Source organism: Cupressus sempervirens, chromosome 2 (genome assembly GCF_028749045.1).
Source record: "Cupressus sempervirens isolate cs-2001-9-10 chromosome 2, ASM2874904v1, whole genome shotgun sequence".
In the NCBI taxonomy this organism is placed as follows: domain Eukaryota; kingdom Viridiplantae; phylum Streptophyta; class Pinopsida; order Cupressales; family Cupressaceae; genus Cupressus; species Cupressus sempervirens.
The window spans coordinates 477178325-477203751 of NC_143119.1; the positions used below are offsets into that span (position 1 = coordinate 477178325).

Genomic DNA, 25427 nt, shown 5'->3' on the forward strand with positions numbered 1-25427 from the left:
GACAGTTTACTGCTTCTTATCTAGTGAAAATTCTCTTTTGACTTTTAAAACTGGCAAATAATTCTGAGTTCTCCATACATATATCTTTCTTAAGCTCTTCAATTTCATTCTAGCATGAGAATGTTGGAGAGTGTGCACATCACAAAGATAGAAAGTGAGGACATTTCTTTTTCTAATAGTCACTTTTTGTGCTCATTTCTGAATTTAATTTTTTGTATCTTCTAAGTGTTGTTATTTATGCATATATAGTTGGACACAAACTGAGTTCTGAATACACAACTGCTTCTGTTCTAATAGAATCACTAGTCTCTCACTCCTGCTTTTGATTTTGAAAATTGAAAAAAAGATTAACAACTAAAAGTTTGTAAGAGGAATCCGGTGATGCATAATGTAAGGCTACATGTAAATCAAAGAATCCAAACTAGCTGCGAGTTTGCCCAGTTGGCGAGCAAAAGAAGCCTTGGCGAGTTTTGCTGACCCAGCATCTCGACTCGGCAATCTTTTCCCATAACTCGCATGACTCACTAAGCCAGCAAGCTATAGAAAAACTCGCCGAGCACAAGCTGTACAACTCACACCAGTGGCCAGCAAATTTTCTATGCAAAAAATCATTAAAAAAACAAATCCCATATTTTTTGTGGTATTTTTTTGCCATTAACCCTAAAAGCTCTTCTAATTGCTAGATGTGAAAATAAGAGAGGAAAAGTGAAAGAGGGGAAGGAAAACAAAAGGCTGTAGCTTTGCAACCAGCAGGGAAGAAGAGCATCAAGGAGACCCAAAATCACTTTAGGGGGCCATAGGCTTGCATTGAGTGCATCAAGGAGTCTATATCAAGACTTGTCAGCTCATTTGAAAGAGTTAAGTGTTAAACTTTGTAAACTTTGTTGGTTTTTTTTGGCATGTTAATGGATTTTTCATTTGTCTATTAAGTTTATTTAGTTTAACTTTTCCAAATCTTGAATATTTTCTATTAAAATAGAAATTGCATACTTCAATGAGAGAAGTAGAATAATAGCAAAGTACAAACACTACAATTTTTTCCTAAAAAATGTAGGGTTTGCTGCATTTTTCTATTAGTGTATATTTAAAAAAATTTGAATAAATTATTGCAGCAGCCTTCACATTTTAAAAACATTAATTTTCCACAATGCCTAAAAAGGATGATACTTGCAAATATACCAAAGATTTTTCCTAACAGACAAAAAAATCCAACAAAATGTTTAAGAAATAAATTTTGGTGGCATCAATAGATTTAAACGTGGTATTGTCGTCAAACCTGGCCATGATATTGAGATATGTAAAAAACTAGTTGTCAACACAAAATGTTTTTATTATGTCCAATTAGAAACAAATGCACAAGAAAAAAGGAAGAGGCAAACAAATGAGTTACATGCTATTGGCTCCCATTCATCCACAGCCCCAAGAGCATCAACATTTGTTGGTTGTGTTGAAAAGGTTCTTACAAGCCTCCCTTTCATCCTAGTGCTTATGTTAGTGCTAGTGCTTCCACTCTTGCTAGTGGCACTGTTACCTTTGGCCCTAGAGTGAGGAGATCAAAGTTGGATAGTTTTTTATGCCATGCAATACTCTTGGGACACAACCCTCGTTTGAAAGCATGTATTGGAAGAATGAGATTCATGATGTTGCAAATAAAAATTGCAAGTTTTGGTACTTTTGCAACATTCCATTTATTGCGGCCAAGTAATTCTTTTTGATTTTATTTAAGTTCAAAAGTAAATTTTAAAAGTTGTAGTGTGAATTTGAAACTTGCAAGTTGAACTCCACTTTGTCTAAGGATCTAATTGTAATCTATGTGATAGGTATCTTTATTGGTAAGGCATGGTAGATGCTGTAACCATTTTTGGTCCGGGGTTTCAAGTCCCTATTGATTTTGAGTTAAGTGGCTTGTCAAAAAGATATAAAAGTTGAGCCATAGGACCACCGACAATCTTTGAGCCAAAAGGGTTGCACCATCATGACAAATGGTTGGACGGATAGGAAGAATGGAACACTCTTAAATTTTCTTGTTTCCTGCAGAAATGATTGATTAGTCTACTTCCCTAAATGTATTGAATTATTTAAATTTTGATTTGTTGACTAATCCATGATAATTGAAAATTATTTTGCTCTATTTTCAAGATCCACCATGTTCTGTAAGTCTATTGATGCTTCCTCGCATGTGAAAAATGTCACAAACTTATGTGGGGCTATTATGAAAGTCATACAAGAGGTGGGGGAAGAGCATGTGGTGCAAGTGGTGACAGATAATGCAACAAGTTATGTTGCTACAAATAAACTTTTAATTTTTTAACTTTTCATTAAAAGGTATTAATGAATTTATTGTTGCAACTAATTTTTTTATTGGAAGGCACCCAAAAAAAAATTGTCTCCATGTGTGGCTTGTTGCCTTGACCTCATGTTGGAGGATATTGGTAAGCTTGAATGGGTGAAGTTGTGCATTGAAAAGGCCAAAAATATCTACAATCATGCATTGGTCCTTAGCATTATGAGGTAATACACAAGACAAAAGGAGTTGGCTCATCCTAGTATCACAAGGTTTGCCTCAAATTTTCTCACACTGAAATTCTTGATGACATCAAACAAAGCTTTAAGGCGCATGTTTGTTGCTGAAGAGTGGACTTCCTCATCCTATGCTACGACCACTACAGGGATAGATGTGACAAATTGCATTTTTGATGGGCCAAGCTTGGATCACAAGGTTTGCCTCAAATTTTCTCACTAAAATTCTTGATGACATCAAACGAAGCTTTAAGGTGCATGTTTGTTGCTGAAGAGTGGAATTCCTCATCCTATGCTACGACCACTACAGGGATAGATGTGACAAATTGCATTTTTTATGGGCCAAGCTTGGATCACAAGGTTTGCCTCAAATTTTCTCACACTGAAATTCTTGATGACATCAAATGAAGCTTTAAGGCACATGTTTGTTGCTGAAGAGTGGACTTCCTCATCCTATGCTACAACCATTGCAGGGATAGATGTGATAAATTGCATTTTTGACAAGCCAAGCTTTTGGACCCCTTGTGAAGAAATCGTGGAGGTAAATTTATAACAATTTAACAATTAGTATTAACTATTCAGTACTTTAGTTTTAATTTATATGCATATTTTTGTTTTGTTTGTAACTTTGCAATTTTTCTTATTTTTTATTTATTTGTGAATTAACTACTTTTGTTTAAAATTATGTGTAGGTCATTGAGCCCCTCGTAGTTCTCCTTCGAGTTGTTGATGGGGAGAAGCCCTCTATGGACCATACATATGAGGGCATGGATAAGGCCAAGGAGGCCATTAGATTCTTTTTATGCACGAGCTAAGGATAGGTATGGCCCCATTTGGGAGATTATTAATAGGAGATGGCAAAACTAGCTTCACAGACCCATCCATGCAATACCTTACTATCTCATTCTGGCCTTTCATTTGCGTGTTGACTTCAAGGCAGATGACGAGGTTCTTAGTGGGCTATATACAGTAGTACAAAAGATGTCTACTGATGGCAAAGCCTCAACTACAACGATTGATATGGATAAATATAATAATGAAGGGATGATTTTATCAAGCAAGATGTGCACAGATGCTTGGAAAGAATTGCGGCCAGGTAGAAATATATTCTTAAGTTTATGGCTTATAAGTTATGCACTTTAATTTTTTATTTTGTAATTTAGCCTTTCGTAAATGAGAACTTTTTTTCCTTTTCCTTATTTTAGATAGATGGTGGCAAATGTTTGGACCCTCAACCCCAAACCTTCAAAAAATTGTCATTGTATTTTGGGCAACGCTTCTAGATATGAGTGCAATTGGTCCATGTTCAAGCACATCCACTTAAATAGGTGCAATAGATTATCTGTGGACAAGTCGATGGATCTTGTCTTTGTCCATTACAACCTCTGTCTTAAGACTAGACATATCTTGGATATTGACTCCTCTCCAATCACTCTAGAAACTATTGATCCTGAGTCTAAGTGGTTTACTGAGTCTACCGATCCTGTAATGTCCCCTTTTTAGCATTCATAGTATGATGTTGTCGTTAGCCTATTTCTCCACGGTCCCGTAGGCTAACCAGGACATTAAAGGGGCTTAGAGGCCATTTGGCATAGATAGTTTCAGTTGCAAGTCTTTTTGAGTGGATTTGAGGCAACTTTGGGCATGCTTACTATTTATAGTAAGTCATCTTGGATATGGTCGGACATCCAGTGGCAGCGGTATGTCGTTGGTAATTGTTTAAAATCAGCAAGAAGACTTGTTTATCATTGATAAGATTTGTTATGCATTGATAAAGCTATTTTATAAAGTTAAATTTAAATATTTAACTTTATTAATGCATAGACTATAGTTTGTGGGAAATATTTAAATTAAAAGAGTCCCCTTTATTTTATAACACATTAGAAACATAAGTTACATAAAGGGAGTGATGTTTTATCCCACATTGAGAAAACGAAGGATTGAGCTCTTGTGAGAACACTATAAAAGAAAGGGAAGAGCTTCTTTTTAGTATGCTGGGAAATATCAAAGAAATTGGAAAATTTTCTGGAGATTATGTCTCAATAGTTTGAAGGACGAAATCCCTTCAAGCTGGAAATCTTGACGCCATTGAAAGATATAGTCTTGAGATTCAACAGGGTAGCACTTTGAAAAAGTAGATACGAAAAAGCGATCCGAAAAAGCGGAACCGAAAAAGCAGGCCGAAAAAGCAGTCCGAAAAAAAGCAGAATCGAAAAAGCAGCCCGAAAAAAGCGGAACCAAAAAAAGCAGGTCGAAAAGCAATCCGAAAAAGCAGTTCAAAAAAGCAAATCGGAAAAGCAAAGCAGAAGGGGCAGCATTGAAGAAAATTATTACAGCCATCTACAACCAGGTTCCTTTATTAGTATTGTTTTTAGGGTGTTATAGGTTTCAACTGTAAGTGTGCATTATACCAGCATTATCATTTTGTAATCCATATAAATGCCAAAAGTCTTGACCACATTTCATGAGCATTGTATTAGAAATTTCATTGCAAATTAAGAAGATAATAGTTGCTGTTGTCATTTAAGCAATTCAATATCATTATTTATCAGCTAGTTAGTTTGCACACCAACTGTTTGTAAAAATGTCAGTTGGCTGTAGGTGTTCATTTCTCATGCTTAGATCATATAAATGCACTAAATATTGTCAAAATTAGTAGCACACTCATGTTAAGCCATTGTGTAGTCCATTTGGAGTCTTCTAGCACAAGATTCTCATTGAGGCAAATTGAAGGAAAAGTCATTTGAAGCTAGCTGAAATACTATATCAGTCATACGTCCTTTGCATGTGAATTGTTTGATGAAATTCCTTGAGCTTTCATCAGCATTTTTGAGGGCAGATTTCAGGAGGGTTATTACAGATCCTGACTTCATTGAGGACCATGAGTGGGTTGACCAAGCAGAAATAGAGGCTAAAGTTGTGGCTATGGTAGAGGAGGATAGAGCACGATCCAGCACAAGCACCCGCACAACTGATGTTAATCATTGTGGCACCTCACAAGGAAAGACTATGGCTTCTAAGCCATCCTAGACCTACCTTAGACGTTGTTGTGGGAGGCAAAAAACTACGTTGAGGCTGAGGCTAAGCCATAGACTTGTTTTTATTTACAGTTACACATATGTCTGCGAACATTTGAAGTCATGGATTTTATATACATTCAACGAGATTTATAATTCTATATATCTATATTTTCTATTTCCTTCAGCTACAATTTACGTTTGTGCATATGTGATGGATGTATGTGATCAAATTAGCTTCTATTTGATGATGTTATAGTGTCTTTAAGTTTTATTCAATAATGGGTACATGAAATAGCTTTTAAATTGTTTGGGAACATTTGATGTCATGGATTTTATATACATTAAACAAAATTCATAATTCTATATATCTATATTTTCTATTTCCTTCAGCTACAATTTACGTTTGTACATACGTGATGGATGTATGTGATCAAATTAGCTTCGATTTGATGATAGTATAGTGTCTTTAAGTTTTATTCAATAACGGATGCATGAAATAAGTTTTAAATCATTAAAAATCTCTAAATTTCAAGGGTTTTTTCATTTTGTCAGGTCACGAAATGATTTAGCATTATCAAGTCATTGTCGAGTCCGACTCTGGAACTATGATGTATATTCAGTTTTGGATATGCAGATCAGAGTTTGGGCAGCAGATGTCATACAATTTAGCCATCTATATTTGGGCCGTACAGCTCTAAGCAGACCTCTGTCCATCCCCAGCTGGGACGTTGGGAACAGCACCAGTAGACTTGAATACGAATCAGAGAATTGTGGACTCCATTGGTAGATTGGTGATAGCATAGAACAAAATCAGATGTTGTAAGATTAAAAATCCAGTTAACTGTTACACTGTTGTATACATCAGAACCATACAGCCTGGTACAGGTACGTCAGAAATTAATAAAGATCAGACTTTAGTCCCTTTTGTGTGATTTATATTGCTGTCAATTTATTTTACATTATTTTATTAAATTTCATGCATTACAATTCATCTTTTTAAACAAACAACAAAAAATAAACCCTTGAAAATACAAAAAAAAAATCAAATATTGCAAAAAGAAAAATCAACACGAAACCAACAAGCAAAAATAAGAAATTTAATGGTTAGACGGTTGAGAATCTTTCACTTTGTTGCAAAAATCACAACTAGCTTTGTTGCAAAAAAATGCAGGTTTATGTCTGCAAAAAGTATTTGCAGTAGTATTTGTGATATATCTATAAACTTTCAACTTTTTCTAATAAAATCTCACAGGATTCTCTACTACCATTTTATGAAAAGACTCATGACAAGTTTTTTTATTGTTGTTTCACACCATTTTATTTGGATTTAATTAGGGTCTTTTTCTAGAATATTCTGTTCAGAACATTCTCGGGAAAATATAATTTTTAAGCTGGTTTTTGCAGCACATACCAAAGGCATTTTTTCTACAAATTACTGGTGAATAAAAATAGCCAGTGATGACAAGGATGCTAGGATCCAAGTGCCCCCACCTCTGCCATTCTGCAAGCATGGCACCGCTGGAATGGGTACCTGAATTTCTATTTGATTTTTTATTTCTGAATGTTACTATTGCATATGTAATATGTTAATACATTGAATATTCAATGGTTCAGTTCATGTTTCAATTTTGCTATATTCAAGTATTTTTATTTGGTATGTTCTACCAAAATATCATTTTATACCTAGCATTTCAAGTTCTATATGTATACTATAAAACACCCCTCCCTTCCCCACCGTCCCTTAGTCATCCCCCCATCATCCAGAAAATGAGGCCCATTTTCCCCACATCCCTAAAACTCATCCTAGCATCCCGATGTACCCCCAGTACTAGTGTTACACTCAGTTTTTCACATTTTTTCATAACTATGTTGCTAGAAAAAGTGGGATTTGTGCAGTTCTTTTGACCAAAATACATAATTTTAATTGTAATAGGGTTTTTGGAGAAAATCTATTATTTCATGGGTTTTGTGGGATTCTTTCCTCAAAAATCATAATTTTATTTGTAATACGGTTTTGCTTGATGTTTCCAAAAATTAAGGTTATGGGTTCTATAATTTTTTTGTCACAAAAATCATTTATGAGTTTTCATATTTTTTCCTATAAAATTATTTTCAGGTTTTTATAATTTTTACTCAAAAAATATCTGGGATGTGGTTTTGTTTTCTGCATGACTTTTTGGCACAAAAGTCATTTTTTTCTTTGCAATGGGGCTTTTAGATTTTTTCCACAAATCATGACAGATGTTTTAGTTATATGGGTTTTGATAGATTTTTCTCCTCAAAAATCATAGGTGTTAAAGTGCTCAAACAGTATTGAAAAATATTGAATATAAACTTACAGGTCTGAATCAGAACTAGTGGTATTAGATCCTTAAGAGGCAGATCATTTATTGATTTCGATGATCTCCTCTTTGTGATCAGTGAACTAATATAATATCTCCAAAAGCATAAGGAGGAACGTTTGTGACTGTTCAAGCATATGTCTCTTAAAAGAGACACGGATGCAAAGTCTAATATGTTAAACAAACCCGATCGGGTATTATTAATGAGAAAACCTTTTGCAAATGCACCCGATGGTTATCAGGCATGATTATATGCTAAACAAATATCACTAACAACCTCTGAGTTGTCATGAGTGATGGATCATTCACTCAATCCATTCTGCAGCACACATGATTGATATTGATCAGGGATTTGCAGCCCAATCCAAGAGATAGAAAAATCCGATCATTCAAATTTTCATACTTAGAGTGATATGGATAATATCAGTTTAATGCAAGGATAATCTCACAGAAATTTTTGGCAAGTTAATTTTAATATCTATGCATATGTGTGTGTATGCATGTATATCAGTTCACCATGTGAACTGGTATACGTACATGCACACACATGTGCATACAGTTGCCAATGTTAGTATATCATTGGACTTTGATCAATGCTATCATATCCTAACACTCCCTCTTAACTAGGGAAGATAACTACGTATGAACTAGTTTAGATATCACCTAACACATGCTATCAAGGAGTATACAGATCATCAAGTCACGTGACATTTGTATATCCTAGTTATGATATGTGCACTGACATCACATCATATAATGTCTACCATAACATATCATGGCATGTCCACGGATAATGCATCACATAATATCCACCATGATTATCTCATTAAGAACATATTAATACACAACTGATATCATGTCAGCATGATATCTACTAATAAGTCCAAGAGATATTAACTATCAAGACATTTCCATGAATATCAAATCAGCATGATATTCGTCATGATAGTGAACATTGTAAAGTCATCACCTTACAGTGTAGAATACAAGTGTACATTATCTAAAAGATCGTCACCTTTTAATTAATGTACACAAAGGGGGGCCACCAAGTCATAGTCACACATATGACAAGAGTTTACACGGAGTCACCAAGGATTCTCTCATGCGGTGTTGTCATGGCTTCACACACATGACATCCACCATGGACCATATCAAAGGGTGGATCCATCACAACTATAGACTGGAATATGGGTTCCACATTAAGCTTCTCTTTTACAGAGAAGAATCCAATAAGGTATACTTCAAGAAATCACTGAGGCTAAGACTCCCTCTCAACAATGGCTTCATTCTTCACAACTCCAAATGCAACAAACTTTATTTTGATATTGTTGGTAAACAAAATTGTCACTTGAAAAATACGTGATTTAACCCAATGGAATGTTTGTGGCAAATCAATTTCTCCAACAGTTGGATAGGCCCTTGATATGCGGCTTTCCTTTGCGTTTAGAGGGCAACTCCCTCTTAGGATGTAATTTTATCTTTTTCAACAAAGATGTTTCAACTTGAAGGATTGAAAGAAAGCTATTGATAACAAATGCACCAAACGGCTCGAAAGCTTTCTTGGATCAACATAAACTTCTAACAAAAAAAATCAAGATCTACACTTGAAGGTTACCATTAGCACAATACTAATTCGATGATTCATGAACATTTGCACCATACCATGAAAACACTCACTACAAAGAGAATCAACACCTTCATACTTCAACAATTCAGATTTTTAAAAAAGAGAACTCAAAATGTGCATTCCTTTATTTTCTTGCACCAAGAACATAAGAGGAACTTTGATTACAAAGACCAAATTTGTACTCACTTTCCAAAAATAGTCTTATCACCAATATTTTAAATAAAGTGTTCACTTATTCTGAAATCCGAAAAGTCCCCTATTACATTGACAAAGCCCTCTATTTATAGGCCTCTTCATGTAACCAACTTCTTGAGTTAGTAACCACCACAAAAGTTAGAGTTTTGAATTTTGAGATGCATTTCATAACTAACTCTAACCTATACCAATCAAAATACTAAATCGTAACTTTAGTTACAATAAGTTACCCAAGTTACTTTTATAAAATGAGTAATAAGAAGCCTGCACACTTTCCTTCTCTCGATACAAGCATTAAGATTCACCAACAACCTGCTCCTTTAGAATTGTGCTCTCTAACTACATCATTATCATCATGATATCCTTTATTGAGAACTTGCATGACTTTTTCAATTACATTTAGGATGTTTTTGTCATTGTAAAACTTTCCAAATGTCCCTCACATTTACATGAACATAATTTCACACAACGTGAACTTAGGAAAATTGACATTGTCTTACCCTTTTCTTTGCGGACTTCAACATTTTTCTTGCATGTCCACCAGAGCATTGACATATATGACAAAAATCATATACCAATATCACCCCTTTTATTTGAGTAGTTTAACAAACAATTTCAGGTGCCTACTTAAGTAATTCTCTTCTATGTTGAAGACATTGACTATGCATTTGTACCCGAAGTATCTAATAGAATTCTTCTCTTCTATGCTAATGATGTCCATGAATTTCATCGATTTCTGCAAATGATGTCCACACACCTAAATTTTGGGATAACAATTGCTTGTGCACTAATTAGAAATACTTTCCCAAAAGTTTGTGGTCATGCATGGACTAAGTGCTATCTATCCTTTCATACCAAGCCCTTGGTGCTTGTTTAAGGCCATAAAGAACTTTCTTTAGTTTACATACATATAGGTTCTTATCTTGTGTAACAAAACCTTCAAGTTGTTCGATATATACTTCTTCATTAATGACACCATTCAAAAATCCAGTTCTGACATCCATTTGATCTATCTTCCATCCTTGAATGTTGCAATTGCAATAATTGTTCTTACAGAAGTGTATCGAGCAACTAGAGCAAAAGTTTCCTCATAATCAATGCCTGCCTTTCAAAAAAAACCTCAAGCAAGAAATCTTGCTTTATGTTTTTCAATACTGTCATCTGAAGCATATTTGATTTTGTATAAACACTTGGATTAAACAACTGATTTGCCTTTAGGCCTAGGTACAATATCCCAAACATCATTTTGTAATAAAGATTGATATTCTTCAACCATGGCATCTTTCCAAGCTTGACAAGTTAGGGCTTCTTCGACAATTGATGGTTTAGATTTATTAAGATCAGTTACTAGTGCAATATGACAAGATCTATTTCTAGTTTTCTTGCTTCCCTGGAAATTTCATCTGGCTCAGCATCATTTTCTTCAATCATTTTCCTTGCCCATAAGGACCTTTTCTTGATATTAGAGATGTCTCTATTTTCTATATATTGTAATGATACATTCTCCTCCGATATGTTCTCCCTCTAATTTTCAATTTGTAGATTTTCATTTAAGTCTATGATGGGCTCATCTTTTGTACTTGTTGATAGTTTTAAAGCAGTGTTTTCTTCAAATTTGACATCTTTGCTGATTTCAATTCATCTCCGCCCAAGTACATAGACTCTATACCCTTTTGAGTTCTCATTGTACCCAACAAATATCTCTTTCTTCCTAGATGGTTCTAACTTGGTTCTCTTTTCTTTAGGTATGTGAATGTAAACAAGGCAACCAAATATTCTGAGACGACATAAGTTAGGGCATCTGTTTTGAATATATACAACAATATTAGTAGCCTTCGCCCAGAATGAGGAGTATAAATTTTGATCATGAAGCATGGCTTTTGCTACTTCAACAATGGTTTAATTTTTTCTTTTTGCTACAACATTCTGTTCAGGATTATAAGGTATAGTATACTCCTTAATCCCAACAAAGGTGCAAATCGCTTTGAAATTTTTTGAGGTATATTCACCTCCATTGTCTGACCCTAGACTTTTTATTCCTTTTGATGTTTGATTTTCCACAATTGCTTTGAACTATTTAAATTCTAATAAGAACTCATTTGATTCTTTTACTTTGAGAAAATATATCCACGTTTTCCTAGAGAAATCGTCAATAAATATTATGTAGTATGAGAATCCTCCTAGAGATAGTGTTGGCATAGGTCCACATAAATCAATGTGAACTAGTTCCAGAACTGATTTAGACTTGTGTTTGCTAGGAGGAAACAGTCTTTTTACATTCTTTCCTAGAGCACATCCTTTACAAATCCCTATATGGTTTGAATTTAAGTTAGGTGTTCTTGTGGTGATTTTTTCTACATTTGGTAGTGCATTATATCCAATATGTCCAAGCCTTCTATGCCATATTTCATTAGGATTTGTCAATTTGAGACTTAGGGCTTTCTTTTGAATGTTACATAATTTATATTGGGTTCCATCTCTAGTCCCTATGGTGATAGCATTCTTTAGATTAGTATTTTTAGGCAAATACAACAATTTGTATTCATTAAAGGTGACTTGGTACCCTTCGTCAACAAGTCCAGAGATGGATACTAGATTCCTTTTTATGCCTGGTACGAAAAGTACATCTTTTAATTCTAGAGTAACCCCAGTTCTTAGTTGTATAGTATAGGTCCCAATTCCTTTTACTGGATAGGTGGAGTTATCACCAATGGTGACTCCTTCAGTGAGGTAATTTCCAAAAGTTTCAAACTTATCTCTAAATCATGTTATGTGGCAAGAAGCACCACTGTCTATTATCCACATGTTTTTGTTGGATTTTGTCTCACTTTATAGAGCTGAGTAGAATAACAGATTTTCATTCTTTTTTGTTTCAACTAAGGAAGCTAGAAATTTTTCCCTTTCTGGGCAATTTCTGAAGGTATGTCCAAATTTCTCGCACTTAACATTGAACTTTGGAGAAATCATTTCTTTTGTAATTATTATTTGCTTTTCTTTTATCATTTTTCTTTCCTTTGAATTTTCTCTTCTTCCCTTTGTGATTAGAGACTGAAAAAAGAGCTTGATTTTCTCCCTCTTGATTTGTAATGATCCCTCTAAAAATTAATCTTGATTCTTCTGAGGTGCAATCATTTTTAAGTTGATCAAAAGCTAGTATTGGAGTTATGTTGACAACTTGAATGAATGCTTCCCAAGATATAGGTAATCCTCTAAGTGCTATTATTGATAATTCTTGATCTTCTACTTTATTTCCAATAGAAGATAGTTGATTTTTTATTTCGGAAATTCTTCCAAAGTAGGAAGAGATTGATTCTCCTTTATTCATTTTTGTATTCATCAGTTGACTTTTTTAAGTACGCAATCTACTTGAGTTGTTGATCTCAAATGTATCCTTAATTGTTTTGAATACTTCAAATGTTTTCTTGAGATTTGATATAGAGGGAAGAATATGATCTTTTATTGAATCAACAATGATTTTCCTAGCTTTATTATTTCGCCTTTTCCAAGTGGCTTTTTTTGCCTCATCTTTAGGTATTGAAATATTTGATTCAATGAATGATTCTAATTCCAATTCTTCAAGGATTGTTATAATTCAAATTTTCCATGAGAAGAAGTTTGTTGCTCCTTCAAGTCTATCCTCGACTCTAACATTGTTTGACATGATTTTCCCTTTTAATTTAGTTTTAGCAGTCTCTCTGCCAACTAGGCTCTGATACCATGTAAAGTTTTAAGATCGTTTATTGGAGGAGACTAACTAGATTATGAACAAGCCACAATTCTATTTCTGAGTTCTTTTATATCTTGTACTAATAATAATAATTTCTATACATGTCCAAACTTTCCTTCTATAGTAATGAAGCAGAGTTGATCCAATTATATATATATATATATATATATATTGGTGCAGTTCTGAATTTTTACTAAGATTGTATTGCCTGTTGTAATTGATAAATCTCAGCAATTAAATGTATATTTTATATACATTGGAACATGATCACGTAGGGTTATGACCCTACATGTCATGTTTCAATGCATATATAATATCATTTAAGAAGGCACCAATTCATTAAACATACGATGGTAACTAAGGTAATCGGTGAGTAATTATAAGTACCACTGATACTAATATCTTTGGCAATTCATACCATGCCCAATACTAATGATCGGCATTAGAGATAAGAGTATAACTTGATCGGTCACATCAGAATATAATGATATTATAAAGATTTATATATAAATGCGTGCATGTGTGTGTGTGTATACATATGTACAGTCAAATGTTAACATATAGATTTGTCATCAAACATAAAATAATATTCATTTCAATTTCCATGAAGCTAACATTCTCAACACAATTGAGACATCAGGGCATTATAGAGATGGCCCATGTACAAATTTAGAATCTTCATACATTGTAGATCATCGCTTCTCATGCAGAGCACTCACTCTTTGCCTTGAGCGAGAGGGAAACTATGTATATATATACATATATATATGTGTGTGTGTGTGTGTGTGTATACACACATATATGTATGTATGTATGTATAGTCAACTTTTAACATACAGATTTGTCATCAAACATAAAATAATATTTGCTTCAATTTCCATGAAGCTAACATTCTCAACACATTGAGACATTAGGGCATTATCGAGATGGCCCATGTACAGATTTAGAATCTTCATACATTGTAGATCATCGCTTCTCGTGCAGAGCACTCACTCTTTGCCTTGAGTGAGAGGGAAAATATGTAGAAATTCTTTGAGATTTTAATTTCTGGATTTGATTGTGTAGAGTATTTACCATCAACATTTCGGATCATACTACATGATCCATCATCAGGATGCAAGAGAACAAGAAGAACAAAATTTCCATCATCTCTTGTTCTCTTGCATCCTGATGATGGATCATGTAGTATGATCTAAAACGTTGATGGTAAAAACTCTACACAATCAAATCTAGAAATTAAAATCTCATTTACATGGATTGTGGAAATCTAACAGATCGGATAGAAATACTTTTCCAATTTGACATTTTCTTGATCAATCGTTACACAACTCCTAGTGGCATTTGATCATACAGTCATCTTCCTTGTATGCTATGTCGCCATTCACAAGCACCATAGGCACAAAGCATGACAATAGAGGTGGTATATTCATTATCTATGTCACCCAAACTAATTTCACCATTCAGAGAGTTATTAAAGAACTTACGAGTCTTGCCTATACTACAAATTAAATGGAGGACAAACTTCATGTGTGTTGTGTGCATGTCACTGGCATCCACTTAAAATGTTTCAAAGTTTTCTCAAAGCACCTAGTATGAATGTATTAAGCCTTAGTTAAATACTTTCTATAATGGTCAACTACTTGTCTGTAGTCCGTCGTTCAGTCTAGATAGAAATGTTTCCTATCCTGTCTTCAATGTCAACTACTTGTCTGTAGTCCATCTTTCAGTCTAGATAGGAATGTTTCCTATCCTGTCTCTTTTGTCTTCAGTCCACATAGGAATGTTTCCTATCCTATCTTCAGTTTTGTTTCTAATTTCCTCTTCAGTCTACGTTGTTTCTTTTAGAAACAACGTCCTTGTAATTCTTTATAAGGAACACATTTGTTCCTCTGTTAATCAATCAATCATCCAGAAATTTGTTAATCTACCAATTCTTGAATCTTGTAACATGGTATCAGAGCCTAGTTCTTCAAATCTTTTCGAAAATTCTATAATTTCTTTTTGAAATTATTTGGTTCAAATTTTTCAAAATTATTTCTTTGATTTCTCAAAAACCCGACTAGGGTTTGCCATTTTTGTGAAGAATTCGTGTGTTCATTTTTTCAGGGGTTTTTTTTAGACGAAACGTCTGAAAATCGCAGATCTAGAGGTTGTTTTTCGGCAACTCGCATCCTCATCACATCTGAAAATCGCGATTTTTTTTGCTCTAGGCGTCTTTTCTGCTCACATTTTTTCAGACATTTTGACTGCCTATTTTTTACAGTCTCCATTTTCGCGTCTTCAGCCTGCACCCACACGATTTGGAGGCTCACATTGCAATTGCTAGCGCTTGTATCTTCCTACCAAAACACGTGGAATCCATGGGTTTGGTTCAGAGCATTATCTAACATGTTTTTTTATGAGATCATTTCGAGAAGTCGCGCGACCAGAAAACTCATGACTTTAAGGAACAAAATCCGCCTATATCGACCATTTTTTTTGCCCTCAAAACCTTCATTGGCTGCTGACTGTTATTCTGCTCGAAACCCTAACTTTTGGGGTTAGAAAAAAAATTTGATCACATATTCTTGGTCGGTTTTTCGAAATCTCAAATGGGTCTTCATCAAATTTTTGTGGGTGCCTTGTTTTCCATGCCTCAATTTTCGAGCCTACAGATTTGAAATCTAACTTCAGATTCTTTCTACGTTTTGTATAAGTTCTTCTAGGTGCCTATAGATTTTTCTGGGTCAGCTGGGAATTTGCCTTGAAATCCATGCCTATTGAATTTCAATCTTGAAGTTTGTACCTAAATTCTTCAAAATGGCATCTTTGACTAATCTGATGTTGGAGGGCAGTCTACAATTCAATGGCCGCAATTATAACCACTGGAAGCAGTGCATGTTAACCATCTTCGAGTATCGTCGTTTGGATGAGCTCCTAATCAAGGCGAAGCTGCATTTTTCGCCTTTTGAATCTATTTCTATTTTTTCTAGGTTTGTTAATTTTCTCCTTAAAAATCATTTCATGTTGTCTGTAATATGCAAGGTTGCATGAGATTCTGGGTTTTACCATTTTTTCCACAAAAACGAAGGTTTGTAATTGCAATTTGTTTTGAGGCATAGCACTCTTCTGGCAAAGCTTTCTTGGTTTCAGCATTTTGTAGATCCAGGGAGGGTCTCAGTTATCCCAGAATGTTCTGACATCCGTACGTTGACCATTAAGGGAGGGTATTAAGCCTTAGTTAAATACTTTCTATAATGGTCAACTACTTGTCTGTAGTCCATCTTTAATCTAGATAGGAATGTTTCCTATCCTGTCTTCAGTGCCAACTACTCGTCTGTAGTCCGTCTTTCAGTCTAGATAGGAATGTTTTCTATCCTGTCTCTTTTGTCTTCAGTCCAGATAGGAATGTTTCCTATCCTGTCTTCAATTTTGTTTCTAATTTCATCTTCAGCCTACGTTGTTTCTTTTAGAAACAACGTCCTTGTAATTCTTTATAAGGAACACATTTGTTCCTCTATTAATCAATCAATCATCCAAAAATCCGTTAATCTGCCAATTCTTGAATCTTGTAACAGAATGTAACTTGCTTGTGACTTACATCACTGGATTGCATTAAACCAATAGCATGCTTGCTAAGCTTATGCTACCCTGTCAACAATGCAGTGAGTTTAATTGTATAGCATCTCCATGATGCATCCAGTTAAACAATGTGCTCCCTGTCAATTTCACATTTCAAACTCTCAGGTATACCAAGAATCATATAAAAGTAGCACTCTTGCTTAATTCATCTTATGTACACCATGCATAATCGTTTCTATGAGCTTCCACATTTGTGCAGCTTGGAGTTTCAAAGCCACTACACTTGGATTGACCTTTGGTCAATCAATGCACAATTCACCTTATCAATCATTGTATGTACTATTATAATCTCTTATGTGCTACAGTAAACCTCCTATATTGTTTAAGACCAGAATATCCGCACCGATTGTTGCTTTTGATGTGTCTTCCAAATAATATGTTTAAATGCTCATATGGCTTATTCAAAGCTCTATATCTTAACATGTTTTCATCCTATTCTTCGAATCATTCTATCAAACAATTTGTAGGCTTCTCTAACACATCGATATCCGCCCATTTCTTTTCCAATGCTCTCATTCGCAACACACATACCCATTTATGTGTCATTATTAAGAATTTCATGCATGTTCAGCATTCATTGGCATCCCCTAGGATCTTCATTTACGAAGGCACTTTAAAGAGTAAATGTTGCGTCCTTGTTACTGGCAGAGACTCTTCTTTACACACTTCAAAAAGTTTCCATATAAGCTCCAAAACTTCCATTTTCTCCGTTCGTTCCATTTGAGCTGAGGTACTTGGTTCATATTCCCAATCTTTCCTTTGGAATAGTTCGGAAAACATGCCACCCTGTGAGGCATTCTGTCAAATGGTTAAGCTTCAACCTCCGTACTTCAAGGTGCTCATGGGAAAATTTGAGGCTCTTTGTCAAACAGTTTGCATTCATTGTGCTTGCTTCCACATAACGCATGCATCCATGGTGTAGTGTTCCATCTCTTCTATTTACAATATATCCAATAAAGCCACATGAAGGAAGAGATTAACACAAGGAGACAATGATCATGTTTAGCTCTACAATTCTTCACCCAACCTTTCTATGATGGCTCTATTTTAAAATTATAGTGCAACCTCTAATACAACTTCCTGTCCATTTGTTCAAGATTTTCTTCAAGACCTTTGTATAAACACAACTCGTTAAAGAAATTGATGGCTGCCAAAAGCATTCCAAATTATAACATCTGACAAAACTGCCTTCATCGATATTTTCTCCTTGGCTTTAATGGACCATTGGATTTACACCTGCAGCTGCATTTCTTCAAAGTTTTGACGAGGTAGTTATTATGAAATGCTAGTTTGTGTTAGGATTTTTGAACAATGCAGGTTAGGATTAGGGCAAAAAGTTAAGGTTAGGGTACGCATTTGAACCAAGTTGAAATTCAAACTCCAACTTCTTTCTAAAAGTTAAGGTTGATGGAGAGAGAAAAGTTGGAGTTCGTGGAGAGAGTGAGGAAAGCGAACTTCTCAATCTGAACTCTCTAACCTTAACTTTCTAAAAAGTTAAGGTTGATAGAGAGAGTAAGTTGGAGTTCGTAGAGAGAGAAAACTTGGAGTTCTGGGGGGAGAGAAGGTTTGAGTTGATGGAGAGAGAAAAGCTTTTACATTTTAAAACTCTCATCCAGAATTAACCTCGCATTTTCAATTCTTTAGGCAGGGTAAAAACATCATGGTAATAGGTATGAGACTTGGTGAGAATATTAGTGATCATGTACCTTGTCTAGAAACCATCTCTGCGGTTTACTCCCTCTGAATCACTATGATCAAAGATCTACTTGGCAGATCTTCTACCAACTCTCTCTATTATAAAGACATACCTTGATTCGTAGTAGCATGAGTGGAATGTTAGGCTCCCTCTTCACATAGAAGGATACTCATAATTTCAGTCATCAAAGATATTCGCTTCAAGAGCCTCGCTTTATTTAGCATGATATATTAGTTTTAATGATCACAACATTGTTCACACTTGAGCTTCTTCCCGTACAAGAATGTATTTGTCTGATTACATTAGACATTCATGCTAAAGTGACTCCCTTCTAAATCTCCAAGTTTAAGCATCAACCTTCTGACTTTTAAGTTTACCTCTAACAGATGTGCCAAACTTCTTGTTGTAGAAGGATACTCATAATTTTGGTCATAGAAGATATCTTTATCCAATAGTCTCTAGAATGAACATCAGATGACTAATGAAAACTTCTTTGAAACTATTGTCATATGACTGAGTCGTGCACATTGTTTGGTAGAATGTCTAATGTACCAATCTTCTTTTCCTACAAGAACATCCTTGAAGACAAAGGAAAAGATCAAGGCAAATAGCTTTTATAACATTTATAAAAATACAAATAAGAGAGAGAATACAATGAGTAGATAAATAGTCAAGGATAATAAATACTTATCTGCACATCAACATCCTTGATACAAAACATCTCCATATAAGAGTTTGTCAAATTATTATTCCCCCCCCCCACAATGTAAAATTCCCACTCTTATAGCCTTGAACAGTTTTGCATCACATTCAATATGCAAACTATAATTTTGTTTAATAGATCTCAGCACCTTAGTCTACTTGACAGTCGAAATTCTGTCCAAAATTATCTACTAATAGAGTATGTTTTCTCCTTGCAATGGTAATTACTCGTGTTGCGCATAATCTAATTTATTATCATCATTCACTTATCAACTGAGCTATCAATAAGAGAATTAAATTTAAAATTAATACTGGCTCTACATCTTCACCAATATATGTCAGAGTAGGATTGATTTGTCTCTGCTGTAACTTGTAATAGTACTTATGCATTTTCATTTAATCATCCCACTCAAACTCAGCTTCAAACACCTTAACTTTAATATTATTTTGTTGAAAAGCATCAAAAGTATAACGATCAGCTCCAAATGTTTTCACAAATTCTTTAGGATTTTGACCTTATCTCGATCTCTTGAAAAAGAGAATTACAAAAAAATCTTTTCAGATGATACTCAATGAAGAAGTTCACTCTCTTTGAATCTTATATATTTCTTTCAATCATCTTTTCATTCTACCAGATCATACTAAGATTAAATCTATGTTTTCTAAGGATTGACCACATATAAAGGGTGTGGTAGCACTTGATTTGCATATATGTCCAAACATTATCGTAATTTATTTTGTGGAGTGATTTCAAGTATCCATCGGCAGAAGAAATATCAATCCGACTATGACCATACATATAGATCTGCCTGATATGTATGAGTCTTTGTCAATGTATATCTATCTTGCCTTTATTGATCAGCCGGAGATGTCTATATATATAATATTAATTGTTATGCCTTGACTGCATGTCTACTTCACAATATGAGTATATCCTCCTGCAATATTATCCTCTCTGTTTCCTGACTGTAATCGTCAATGTGAATATTATTGTATCTCCTTTGGTAATTTGAGAGGACAACCCAAACGTTTTCTTATACTAGTGAAGAGTCACGAGGTTGAAGTGCCATAACTGTTCGATGGTAGCTACATCATTTTGATTATGATCAATGTGTTATTGCATAACTATTAGTTAACACGTCCTTTGCACATTACAATCGCTGTTGGAGACTTCATAATTAGCCGATTATTGTGTGAGATAATATGATCAATCACTGTTGTAGATGTTTATTAATTGATACATAATATTCATCATCTCCAGTGATGCGATTCATCAATTGAGACGATCTAGTAATTTCTGTTTAGTCTCAGCCTTCTGACTCTATTGCTTCAACATTGCCAAAACTACATCAAATCCACACCCAAAGGAAACAACAATAATGTACCCTGCAAATAGATATTGGTATGAACCATGGCAAGCTTGGAGTCCAAAATACGAGCTGTTGTAGGTGATGAGCAGTTTTGAGACTGGAAATTTAGCTCCCAACTCTGACTCGCTGGATGTTAACCATTGTGTATATTGCTTACTCCAACATAAATTGTTGCATATGGGAGGAGATCAGGAAATGACACGTCATTATTGCTGTATGCAAATAATTGTTCATGGCGATTTTCATCTTCGCATATATCTTTCGACCTCTGGTACTCAATGATACCTTCTCTGCTCCAACTTCTTTCGGTCTGAATCATGAGGCTGGGTTTTCCCATGCCCCATTCACCAGAGATGCCTATTCTCCTTCACACTCCCTTGCTCTCAGATCTGTTCATAAGATCCTAATGAAACTTTATTCTTCTGCACTGTGAAAAGAATTTTTTACAAATCCAAACTTCTTCATCTTCACATCCAAACATGTACTCCTCAGGTCTCAAAACCATAACCAAGCTGCTATGTGCAATGTAACAATTTTGAAAATGACAGATAAATGTTTGCAGTTCTGATATATCCTAATTTTCAGTTGAACAACAGTGAGAATCCAACAAGGACTCTCATCAAACTCATATTAAACACATCATATACTTTCAACTGCTTCATACACATCCAATCATCATCAAAGACTCAGTGAACAAGTCTAATGCCGCTTACAGTCAATGACATTCCTGAATATGGCACAGAGAAGACAAGGGCAGGTGTAATTAACAACTCAATCTCTTACAACTCCATTTATGCAATGCCCAAAAATCTGGAAATAGTTGTCAACTCCAAGGCTTAGGCACTATGGGACCTCCTGAATACTGCTAGAAAGGGAATGGTAGGCCTTAAAACGGAGTGGCATGTCTTTGCAAGGCACCATCTACCGTGCAACATATATGCACCACTAATTCAAAGAAAATATAGAAGACTTTGAGTATTTAACACTGGCTACGGGTGCATATAAGTTGCCCCGTAGCCATTGGCGCTTTGCAAGGGTTGCCTGGTTGACATTAAGGAATCAGTTTAGTCTCAAGTCGGGCAATGATTTCTTTTTTGGCAATAATTTGCCAAATCCAGTGCAGCCCGACATCCCCATAACTGGCAGCACAATTAGTCTTAACGTGGTGATGCAACTATATCATTTGCAGGAGACACCAGCATTCGATCCTTATCACTGTTGACAATGTTAAGCTGGCAGGCTCCTTATTCAAACTTTCCATGGCTCTGATACCATGTTAAAATGCTCAAACAGTATTGAAAAATATTGAATATAATTATATAAATTCACAGGTCTGAATCAGAACTAGTGGTATTAGATCCTTAAGAGGCAGATCATTAATTGATTTCGATGATCTCCTCTTTGTGGTCAGTCAACAAATATAATATCTCCAAAATGCAAAAGGAGGAACGTTTGTGACTGTTCAAGCATATGTCTCTTAGAATTTAGAAAAGACACAGAGGCAAAGTCTAATATGTTAAACAAACCCGATCGGGTATGATTAATTATAGATCCTTTTGCAAATGCACCCGATGGTCATTGGGCATGATTATATGCTAAACAAATATCACTAACAACCTCTGATCTGTCATGAGTGATGGATCATTCACTCAATCCATTCTGTAGCACACATGATTGATATTGATCAGGGATTTGCAGCCCAATCCAAGAGATAGATCTGATCACTCAGATTTTCATACTTAAAGAGTGATATGGATAATATCAGTTTAATGCAAGGATGATCTCACAGAAATTTATGGCAAGTTAATGTAATGTCTACGCATGTGTGTGTATGCATGTAAATTAGTTCACAAGGTGAACTGGTATACATACATGCACACACATGTGCATACAGTTGCCAATGTTAGTATATCATTGGATTCTGACCGACGCTATAATATCTTAACAATAGGCTTTCTAGTTTTTATCCCAAAAAAAGTCCTGACTAGTGTTGCCAGTCTCAGGGTTTTTTTACATTTTTTTCCAAAAAAAAGTCATTGGATGGTTTCATCAGTTATTACCATAAAAATAATGGCTTTGGTAATCAATTTTTGGGCTTAGTGTTCATCTACAAAAGCTTTTGGTGATTTTACGAACAAAATCGTGGCTTTTTAAAAAATATCCTGAAGCAATTCAAGTTTGGTGATTTTCTCCTCAAAATAATGGTTTTAGTTTGAGAAGTTGTTCTTAGTATCTCTAGCTACAATGAGGAATGGTTTTGTTTCCAAATATCAAGTTGGAATGATTTTGGTCATCTTGGTCACATCCCAAAGTTCTACAGATTCAAAGAGGGTCTTCATAGCAGGCTCATTTTGCAGAGCATTCTGAAGAGAAGGGGGCAGGCTTCTCTTTGCATTCAAGACTAGAAGGAGGCAGCTTTCTATAAATTTGTCACCAAAAGACCTGTAAATTGTGTTTTCTATAAGATAAGATAGAACAATGACCATTAAGAGAGGGTATTAAATAATGTAATTTTTTTAATGGTCATCTTAGCCTAGGAAGTTTCTAATTCTATATTTTGTTTATCTTTATTTCTTTTACAAACATCATAATGCAATTGCCTATATATTGTAACTTTGTTTTCATTATTGAATATACAATTACCATTACATGATCTTCATGAGAAGCTTTTGTTTAAGGCATTTGTGCCTGCGAGAATGTTCCTTCCTCTAAAAGACTGTAGGATGACTCTATCTAGGAAGAAACTTGAATAGAGTCAAAAGCCAACAAGAATGGTTGTGACAATAATTGAGTTGCATTTTAATAAATGAAGGGAAGTAAACCAAAAGGGGACAACGCAATTAAGAAGGGTGGTGAAAATAATTTTCTTTTAATAAATGAAGGGAAGTAAATGAAAAGGGAATAACAAGGTTAAGTGAAAGGATGGGGATCCATCCTAACGACCAGGGAAGGACTTGAGGAAATCAAGTGCTTTGTTTGTCATAAGTTTGCCCTTTATACATCACAATATCCAAACGAGAAGAAAGAAAAAGTAGCAACAATAGTAAAAAGTCAGATGAATGAATGCTACCATGTCTGGAAAGTTCTCATTGGCATCTTATCTTTCTACCAATATGGCTCCAAAGGACACTCGGTATGTGGATAATGGGGCATCTAGACATGTAACATCAAGCCGATAGCATTTTACAGATTTAAAAGAATATCCATGAATGTCAAGTTGAACATGGTAATGATGCCAAGAGTCCAATAAATTGGAATTAATAAAATTCAGTTTCTACTACAGTTAGGTAACTCTTTGGAGTTTGATAACCTTTTCTTTGTTCCCAGTCTTAAGAAGTTGCTTATTCTCCGGTCAGCCTAATGTATGTCCTAGATGATTCCTAAAGCTCTTTATAAGGAAGTTCGTATGGTGAAGGCATATTAATCTGTAGTTGGAAATATCAACTCAGATATTTCACATTGTACCTCATAGTGAGTTAGTGAGTTTACGAATTTGTGAGTCTTCATCTGAAGACAAATTTGCAGGAATAAAGATATATGCAAAATTTTGTATCTCATTGGAAAACAAAGATTTTTTTATTTTTAAGGACGGCTGGTCTGAAGGTCTGCATCTAAAGTTATGTTTGGTGCCCATCCATGTTTTGGCATATTTCTCTGTAGCTCGGCACTTGAAAACCTTTACTACTGTCGTGGACTCCACTACTGGCGATTATATTCAATAGTTATTGGTGGCATATGCAAGGCACAGAATTGGCATTCTCTCAAGTGCAAATAATGAAGTCTATTGCACAAAATATTTTGGTAGTGGGACCCTCTTCTACCCAGGAGCAAGGGACAAATGATAATTATCAGCATTTCTAAGTCAGTAATGAAATTCTAATCTTGATTAATAATATTCTAAGATGGAGCTACTTGTTGTCGAGAAATATTCTATTGCCAACAATGAAATTTGACAATTAATTGTTTCTGGTATCAAGAAATGGTAGTAATACTTGGTGTGGGCACGAATCATACTTTGTTCTGGTAAAATAGGCAGAAAAGATCTTGCCATAAAGTTTATTACAAAGTTACAGTTAAATATTTAGCAATCCATTTGTGAATATTATTATTGGAGTGAGTTAATTAATATTCCATTGGAGACTACAGACTAGCCCATTTCAGATTAACATTTGGTGGGAGATATATTTGATGCCTTGGACTTATATGATCAAAACCAACTATATCTTGAAATGGAAATTCGGATAACGGAAAACTACAGCCATTTGCGCTTGATGATGAGTTGTGATAAGAGATGTGGAGTCAGAGTCTCTTATGCCTTCTATAGTTTCATCCTCCTAGTCAGTTGAGTTTCTTTATCTGCAGGAGTCAATTTGAGATATGTTAATGAGCACAGTTTCTTTGATTTGGCATGATATTGTGTTTTTCTCTTAGAGCTTGTGGCATGACCCATGGCTTTCATTTGCCACTGGTCTTGTCGTGGATAACAGTGTGAGGCCTGGCATGGGTCTCTTAATGCAGAGTCGGGGCGACAGGGCCTTTTGGCAGGATGCTGTGTGTGACACTGTGGAAGCTTCAACGGGAAGAAACCAGACCTACATTCGCTGTCC

The 25427-nt window shown here is 35.0% G+C and overlaps 1 protein-coding gene across 2 annotated transcripts in view; it reads right to left on the reverse strand.

The window, feature by feature from the left end:
* The window catches only part of LOC149573105 (1,4-alpha-glucan-branching enzyme-like), a 245336-nt gene that overhangs the window by 98952 nt on the left and 120957 nt on the right, over nucleotides 1-25427 (reverse strand). The window lies entirely within an intron of this gene.